This window comes from Anomalospiza imberbis, chromosome 2 (assembly GCF_031753505.1).
Source record: "Anomalospiza imberbis isolate Cuckoo-Finch-1a 21T00152 chromosome 2, ASM3175350v1, whole genome shotgun sequence".
Lineage (NCBI taxonomy): Eukaryota > Metazoa > Chordata > Aves > Passeriformes > Viduidae > Anomalospiza > Anomalospiza imberbis.
In genome coordinates, this window is record NC_089682.1 from 16,400,762 (window position 1) to 16,408,610 (window position 7,849).

At 44.2% G+C, this 7,849-nt stretch overlaps 1 long non-coding RNA gene across 1 annotated transcript; it reads left to right on the top strand.

Moving 5' to 3' along the window:
* Positions 1-1,376: 1,376 nt before the first annotated feature.
* LOC137468337 (uncharacterized) lies at positions 1,377-7,472 on the top strand. The gene is made up of 4 exons (XR_010995884.1): positions 1,377-1,843; positions 2,604-2,648; positions 5,958-6,012; positions 7,030-7,472. It is a non-coding gene; the product is annotated as an uncharacterized lncRNA (long non-coding RNA).
* Positions 7,473-7,849: the final 377 nt, after the last annotated feature.

The window sequence follows — 7,849 nt, forward strand, 5'->3', positions numbered from 1 at the left end:
TTGAATAATAAAGCATCTATTCATGCACATGGTGCAATGTGTTTCTTTGTCCTGAATGTAATTGAAGTAAAATGTGAGTTAAAGGGATTTTTCCTCTAGCCACAGGTTTGTTGATTACCATCTATTTTCATCTATTCAAGATTTTTAAAAGGAAAAGAAAAATACAGTAATCTCTTCCTGCATTAGGAACCTCATTTACCACTCAGAGCTTTCCTGAGAGCATCTGAGATGAACAATCAGAAGGTCAAGTTTCAGTCCATCTTTGAAGGAGGAGAAGGGGAAAAAGGAACAAAACAGTGCCTTACCCTTCTGAAAAGAAAAACATGAAAGAAAAAAGTAAATAAATATAACAAAAAGCAGAGGGAAGCAGACAACTCCACACCTAACCTCCAGGAGACAGATCTTGCCTACCTGTCAGGTAGCTGTTCTCTGTGCTGTCAATCACTGAGAGGCAGGAAATCCACAGCAACAATGACTTCAACATTAAGGAAGCAAATAGGATGAAATAAAACTGTTGACCTTGTTTGTTTGATTTGTAAGGGAGGAATAGCTGAAACAAATAATAAACATGACTTACTCCTTCCTGGATGGGAAAAAAAGCAGAAAGGATTGAAGAAAAGGAATTCTAGCTGGTGAATGTGTGGTTTGCCTTCAGCGTGGTTGGGTCCTCCAGCCACAGCCACCTTGTCAGAGAGAGGCAGCATGGGAGGACTTTCAGAGGAGTGGGTGACCTGATGCCAGGAGCGGGTAACCAGCTGCAGCAGGAGTGGTGGAAATGTCCCCCAGCATGGCCATCCCTGTGACCTTCTCTTGTCCTGTGCAGCTCACCAGGCTGGAAAGTTCTGCTTGCTGATGATGCTCAGTACACTCAGCAAACCATCTGGAGAAACTGAGTTCTCTGCTAGCTCTCTTGTGCCAGGGTACAGCTACAAATGAGATAGGGAAAAAGCCTCTCTTGAAATCTGGTGGATTTTAAGAGATTTTTTCTCCCTCTTTTCCCCTAAAGGTGATCTTCATTTCAAGATGCAGGCAGCTCTGAGTCTAATAAAGCTGTTGTGGTGTTGATAGCTCTGATATTCATGATCCTGGCATTTATTCAGAAATGACAGAAAAGACAAAACACAGTTGATATATTTGGCATTTATGCAGTGATATAAGTAATTGTTCAGAGATTTTTTAAAATTATTTTTTACCATTTTCTAGTTTCTACATTCTTGAAAAAGCGCAGGGGCCACTTCTGCTGAAACCCTCCTTTTCCTTCAGTTCTCCTCAGGAAAGCTTTAGAAAAACCAGAAACTACTGGAAACCAGAACTTCCTGATAATTTGTGCCTTTCCCCATCTTAAAAGGTGATTTTATGAGTCCTTGAGGAACAAACACTGCTTAAAAACTGCCGACTATGTTTTAGGAAGAGGCAGGGAGGATTGCAGACCGTGGCCTTGATCCCATTAGGACGAAATGTCACACCAGCAACAGTAACTGTATCTCTGGACTTAGCCAGTTGCTCAAGATTTCTTTACAGGCTATCTTAAATTGCAGCAGTTAATATTGTATTGGTGCTATAAAAGCAGGCACCGCCAATGCCTCTGTTGCACGTGGAGCAAACATCAAAGTCCCCCGCGGCCACACCGCCTCAGATAGCGAGAAGGCCTCGAGATAGTGAGGGACATAAAGACTCTCTTTTTTCTTTTGCTTTCCAAAACAGTTTCATGGTATCATTTGCACACAAGAGACCACAAATGGTCCCTGGGCACCTTGGGGGTAATTGCCATGTTGTTCAATTTGCCTCAAATAAACGACTCAGGAATGATAAACACTCTTTTATAATAAGCTCGCTACCACTGGTACGTAGTATGGGTGGGATACCCTGGGCCCTGACCCTCTGCCAGAAAGCCATCCTCCCACTTTATATTTGCAGAAGCAAGGAATCTCAGGGGCAAAGGAGGTTATTAGCAGGCACATACCCATCTGTGGGCTGCAGCCCCACAGGCACATTGTGTTAATGCTGTGCCCTCAATGCTACCTGCTACCATAGCACGACACAGAGAGCCGGAGCAAGAAATGATAACAACAGGAAGGTCTCATGGCTGGGAAGCCTGTGTGGGTCAGAAGAAAACACTGGCAATTCCTAGCACAAAATAAAGCTTAAAGTGAATTAGACCTTCATGATTTCTAGCCCTGGCTCAGGGAGAGTATGGGCAATGCTGGCTGCTCCTGTAAAGCTATCCTTGCTCCTGACTCTGGAGGTTAACTGCAGCCTGCTGTCCTGTCTTAAGAAGACTGAAAAGCACAAGATGCTGTGGTGCTTCATCTGTGTTAGAGAGCAGGCTGGCACAGCCACCCAGCCCCCAAACCCCCTGCTGAAACTGCCTCTTCTCCTGCCCACAAAGGGAACTGGGGTCCTCCTTTCCTCAGAACAGCATGAATTCATAATTTTTTATGGGGTGGATTCACTGTATTCCTTTATTCAAAGGCTGAGCTCTGGTTTCCTTTCCTCTCCAAATGTGCTGCCCCAGTCCTGTGGAAAGGAGCTGTGGGTGCCAGGCGCTTGGGGCACCTGAGCAGTCCAGCTGACCTTCACCATTTCTCCTCGTTTTTTGCTAGGAATAAACAAGGGCTCAGGCCCAATTTGCTTCACATGTATGATAAGTACAAGTCCAAATTGGGGATGCTGGAGTACATGTTGTCCATCCCAGCAGTCAAGGACAATGTGCAGTAACTCCACTAGAGATCCACATTTTCAAACAGCTCAACCTCAGCAGTCCTGCCAGAGCTGGTTGAGGAGCTTGTGCCTTGCTTCATGCTTGGTATACTTTGCCACACTGGGGAAATGCCAGTGTAGAGTGACTTGTTGAGCAAAGAAAACAGATATATCCTCAGGTGCAGAAGTTGCTGCTGGGGCTTTTCAGAGTCCCACACACAGCTACTCCCCAGCATCTTCGTTAGTCATGTGGAAATAAATGTGAAATCACTGCTGATAAAACACCCAGAGAAAGGCAGGAGGGTAAATAAAGCAGAAAGGCTGGCTGAATCACACAGTCTGATGCACCTGGACAAGCAAAATGCATTTTATTGTGGGCTAATTGGAAGTAAAAGCATGGTCCTGAGAGTGATACCTGGGAACGAGGGGGAATGGCAGGAAATGAGTCAGCCTTGAAAAATTGATGGCAGTCATGGTGCAGCTGATAAAAATTTGGTAGACTTTTTCTAAATCATGGAGAATTTCTGAAAGTTTGGATGAAACTGCACAGGATGATGATGGACTGATATTTATGGGCATCTTCTAATTAAGATGGGATGCCTTGCAGTACCCCCAACGAGGATGTCCAATCTGCCATAGAGGGATAATTCAGTGACATTTATATAGGAGGATGGCTTCAGCAGATCTGATGAGTTCTGCTGGTTTTAGGCTTCATTCATCACTGAAATTGTCATACTGCTTTAAAATCTATTATAAATAAATAAAAAAGAGAAGGCACTGAGCTCCCATAGCAAACCCTCTGCCTGCTTTCCAGGCCTCCACAACATGAATTTGTTTGTAAAGAAAAAACTAGCAGAACAAAGGTGACAAAGCAGACTCAAACATCACCATTACCATAGCAACAGTGGCATTAGCCTGACACAGCAGCAGAAGCCAAAATATACCCTTGCACAGAATGCCATGCAAGTTAGGAAATTGCTAGCTCTGTATGGCACACAAGGTAAACAACCAAAATATAAATGACTATAGATTGCTCAGTCAAATTATTAATTCCTATTTTAAAAATACACTTTCTGCAAGTAAATAGTATCTTAATAATCTCTAAAATTGATTTCCTTTAACACGAACAGCAGAAAAAAAAAAACAATTGCAAGTTTTATATGTACCACAATATAGAGCAGCATCTTTGCCTGGAAGCTGAAACTACTAAGGCAGCAATGTTGCAGGGGTTCCCTGACTGCCTTTTGGCTTGGCTCCTGCCAGCAGTGCGTTTGGCAGCGTGACTAACATCTGTCACATGTGGTTTGCTCTCTCTTTCACCTGCTTTTTGGGGAAGGACTACATGTGCAGGGGACTATTTTGCATGGACTTTCTTTTTTTCCTTTTACTTTTAATGCACTCTCCAGGCTGCATTTAAACGGGGAAGGTTCAAGCCAAAGAGATACACTATATGCATGAAGAAAAAAAGGATTTCTTAGCCCTCTATTGGATTTCATAGTGCAGCCTCAGACATAAAAGGACTGAGGAAAGTCTCTCTTTTACCCAGATGAGTTCAGAAGAGACAGCTTGCTCAGTGAAGAGCAAGAACTTGCAGAAACCATCATACTGGGCAACTGTCCTTATCACGGTGCTTTGTGGGTGGGTTGAGATGGTGGGTGACAGCAGTGCCTCCCATGGCCAGTGTGACAAAGGGCACTCAGTGGTGGATGGCCGAGCCCCAGTGTCTCCACTACACTGCAGCAGCACCTCTGCTTGGGGACATCAGGGGAGCAGCACCACTGCTGCTGTTCCCACACAGCCACCGTTATGTTTTAGGCACACTGGACCAAGGCTCTAGAGATAATTCTGCACATTTTGAGACTGTTTAGTCTTTGGGGTAGCAGGACAGAGGGCAGAGGAGGGTGTCTGACATGTTTGCAGCGGGCAGTTTTCTGAAACAATGCTAAGCTGCAGCCCTCCAATGGGAACATCCTGCAACCCATTGCCACATCCAGCTGGAAGCTGCATGTACAGGGTGGGCACTTAAGTAGAAAAAAACCCCAACCCAATGTAAACCAGTGTGAAATAAAATTGCTTTTCCCCACCTCTTCTGGAGGCAGACACTGAGGGTTGCTGACAGAGCACTGGGGATGCAGTGCCCTCGTCCCAGTAGGCAAGTCAAGGGCACTGCTGTCACTCAGACCTGGCAGGGCAACCACGAGCAGCACCTGTCAGCCCACAGGGCCACTTGGCCTCCTGCCTGCATTTTCCCTGCCTGTGTTCTCTCCCTGCCCGACTGCCCCTGAGCCCAGGAGCTCCCACACTGATGCAATCCAACATTTTCTTGTAGCAGCAGCTGAGCACACATGGGCTGGGTGCTGCAGGCAGTGTTGCAGAGCACTCGCAGGGGGACGCAGGGAGCAGGATGTACTGCGGAGAGAGATGGGTCCCATTTCCCTGGACAATCAAATGAGCCCAGAGCTGGAGCAGGTAGCCAGTCAAAGAGCATCAGTCCCACCAATAAAACAAAGAAAACGTGGCAGTAAAGGTAGATTTTTTCCCATTTCAAACTGTAAAATTGTCAGCCATCTCTAGGTGCTATTAATCACACACTGCACTTCTGAAATGTGTTCAGACACAGTGGAATAACAGTGACTTGCTCTGCAGGACAGCCAGCCACCAAGATTGCTGGGGACAGAGGGCTCTCCTAATTACTTTAAAAGGATGAATAACACTTGTGCTAGTCCTAAGACAGAAAGCCAGATCCCCAAATTTGGGCAACTCCATCACTTCCACTATGATAATGCCAACAGTACTGGGATAAATCCAGACTGGAAAAGGAGGTGCTATCAGGTTTATGTGGCTGTTTTACATCCTCTTTTATGGAGCCTTTTTCTTACATTATACACATGTGCATTTAGATTGTTTACAAAGCAACAAATGCTCTTTCTTTTTATTTAAGTTTGGCTTCATAACTAGAGACCATTCCACTTCCTGTGTGTGATGGAGATGGGTTAAATGGGATTCAGCCCTCACAGACAGGAATTTATGTTGTCAGAAAGATACGCTGAGAACAAACTTGGTAGTGTTTGATGGAGGCAACACACACAACTTTTGCAAAAGAAAACAAATTTACAATTAAGTCCAAAAGATGTTTTTCGTAGATAGTTATAACTACTATATACATATAGAACTTTTTTTTCTTTTGTAGAATTGTTAGCCTGACATGTATTTTTATTGTAATGAGATTACAACATATCACTTTCATTTGCAGTTAGATCCTAACATTGGTCAGTTGTTCTTAGAAGCCAGCAGAAAACTGAAGAAAAAAAGGTAATGAAAGTTGACTTGTACTATTGGCACTTAGCTCCCATTGGTCACCAAATCTAATATCTTCTATACTTCAAAAAATTTCCATAATCAATTCATTCTGTGAAATTACTCTCCTCCCCCCCCCCCCCTTTTTTTCAAATCGTAGATAAACCAGAGTAATTTTCCCCCAGGGGATATAAATTCTTTTAAAGACTCAGCCTTCTCAGGGGCTTATTGCAGAGTGCTGACTGCCTAGGGAGACAAATACCATGTCCTCTTCTAAGTTACATGAAGATAATTTCAGCTTTCAAACAGGGAATTAGGAATCAGCCCATCATAGATGTTTAAGCTGCTTCCATCTTTTTCAAGATACATCTGTTTCTCAAGCAGATTACCACAGCTGATAGAAGTGCTCTTTTATTTTAATACTCTAGAATAAAAAGGGAACATGAGTTGCTGGGGAAGGGATGACGATTGCTCTTCCCCTCATCTGCATGAAGCACAGAAATGCCTGGAACGGCTGGATGTGAAAAGCCACCCAGAGGAGCAAGATCTGCTCTGCAGGGATGCAGCTGCAGCACAAGTTAACCTGTCAGCCAACAGTGGCCAAAGCGCCTGTCATGTCAAACATTTCCCACTTTTGAATTGGCCTTTAAAAACTGCAGAGAGCATCAAGTTGGTGCTGCAGGCTAGTGGAGGGGGAAGGAGCCAGGAGCCAGCCTCCCTGGAGAAGCAGATGATTTCCACCAGCAGCTGGTTAACACTGAGCAGCACCTCCTTGGGTCCCACAGTCTGAGGTCACCGATGTTCCAGTTGGCAATACAACCATGAATGTAGGACCTTTCCAATTGTCAGGCCAGGAAAGTGACCAGGAAACCAAGGCTGGTTTGTTTTCCTGTTCTGTGGCTGGGAGGGCTCTCCTGTCTAACAAAGCTGATGCCATCATGGCCATTTGCTTTGTGCCCTCCAGGCTGTGAGTGTGGAGCTGTGGGCCAGAAGGGGCTGGATGAGAAATGACACATTTTGGTATTTCTGCAGCTGTTTCCAAGCAAGCCCATGAAAACCAGAGCCCACATCCAGTGCTCCAGTCAGGGTGATGACGGGGAGAAGTGGCAGGAGCACTTCCCAGCCTTGGCCTCTGGGATAACTTCATGGTCTTCAGAGCATCCCTGGATGGAGGAAAAATGCTACTTTCCTATTCAAGATTTGTGAAACCGTTTCCCCAGGTGTCTCAAATCCAAACCAAACCAGGACCTTTCTTGAAAACTGAGAGCACAAAGAAACCCATTTCCATTGCTCTCCACCTTCTGATATGGGATTTCAGAATCACCTCTGATATGAGAGTTTAGATTAGGATGCAGAAGTCCACAGAAACAGCTTTCCGCTGGTGTTGCATTGTACTCCCTACCCTAGGAATAGTTTATTTGGTAACAAAATCAGATATTTTACTTATTAAGAGAATAAAGAGTATTTCTTGAGCTCTGGACATCAAAATGCAGGAGTTTCACACACTGGTTATACAGCAATGGCATAGCACCCAGCCTGCCCTGAATAGAGAGAGGTGGATGATTGTATAAATATTACTGGTTCCTCATTCCTCTGCCAGAAATGATAAAATGGAAGAAGATATATAATTTATCTTTTATATACCTTTCCTAAAAACCTTTAATCAGGGTTTCCCTTACTTTAATATTTTTGAATGTTTTCACATTAATGTGCTCAGAATGTAGGGAGAATTTGACACACAGTTTATTTTCCAATTATTTTCCCCTCTTTGTGGTTTTTCACAGCTTTTAAAATGTATAATATATTGAAAAGGAACAAAGCCTTGTAGAAACGGGGCTGAGAACGGAAGAGG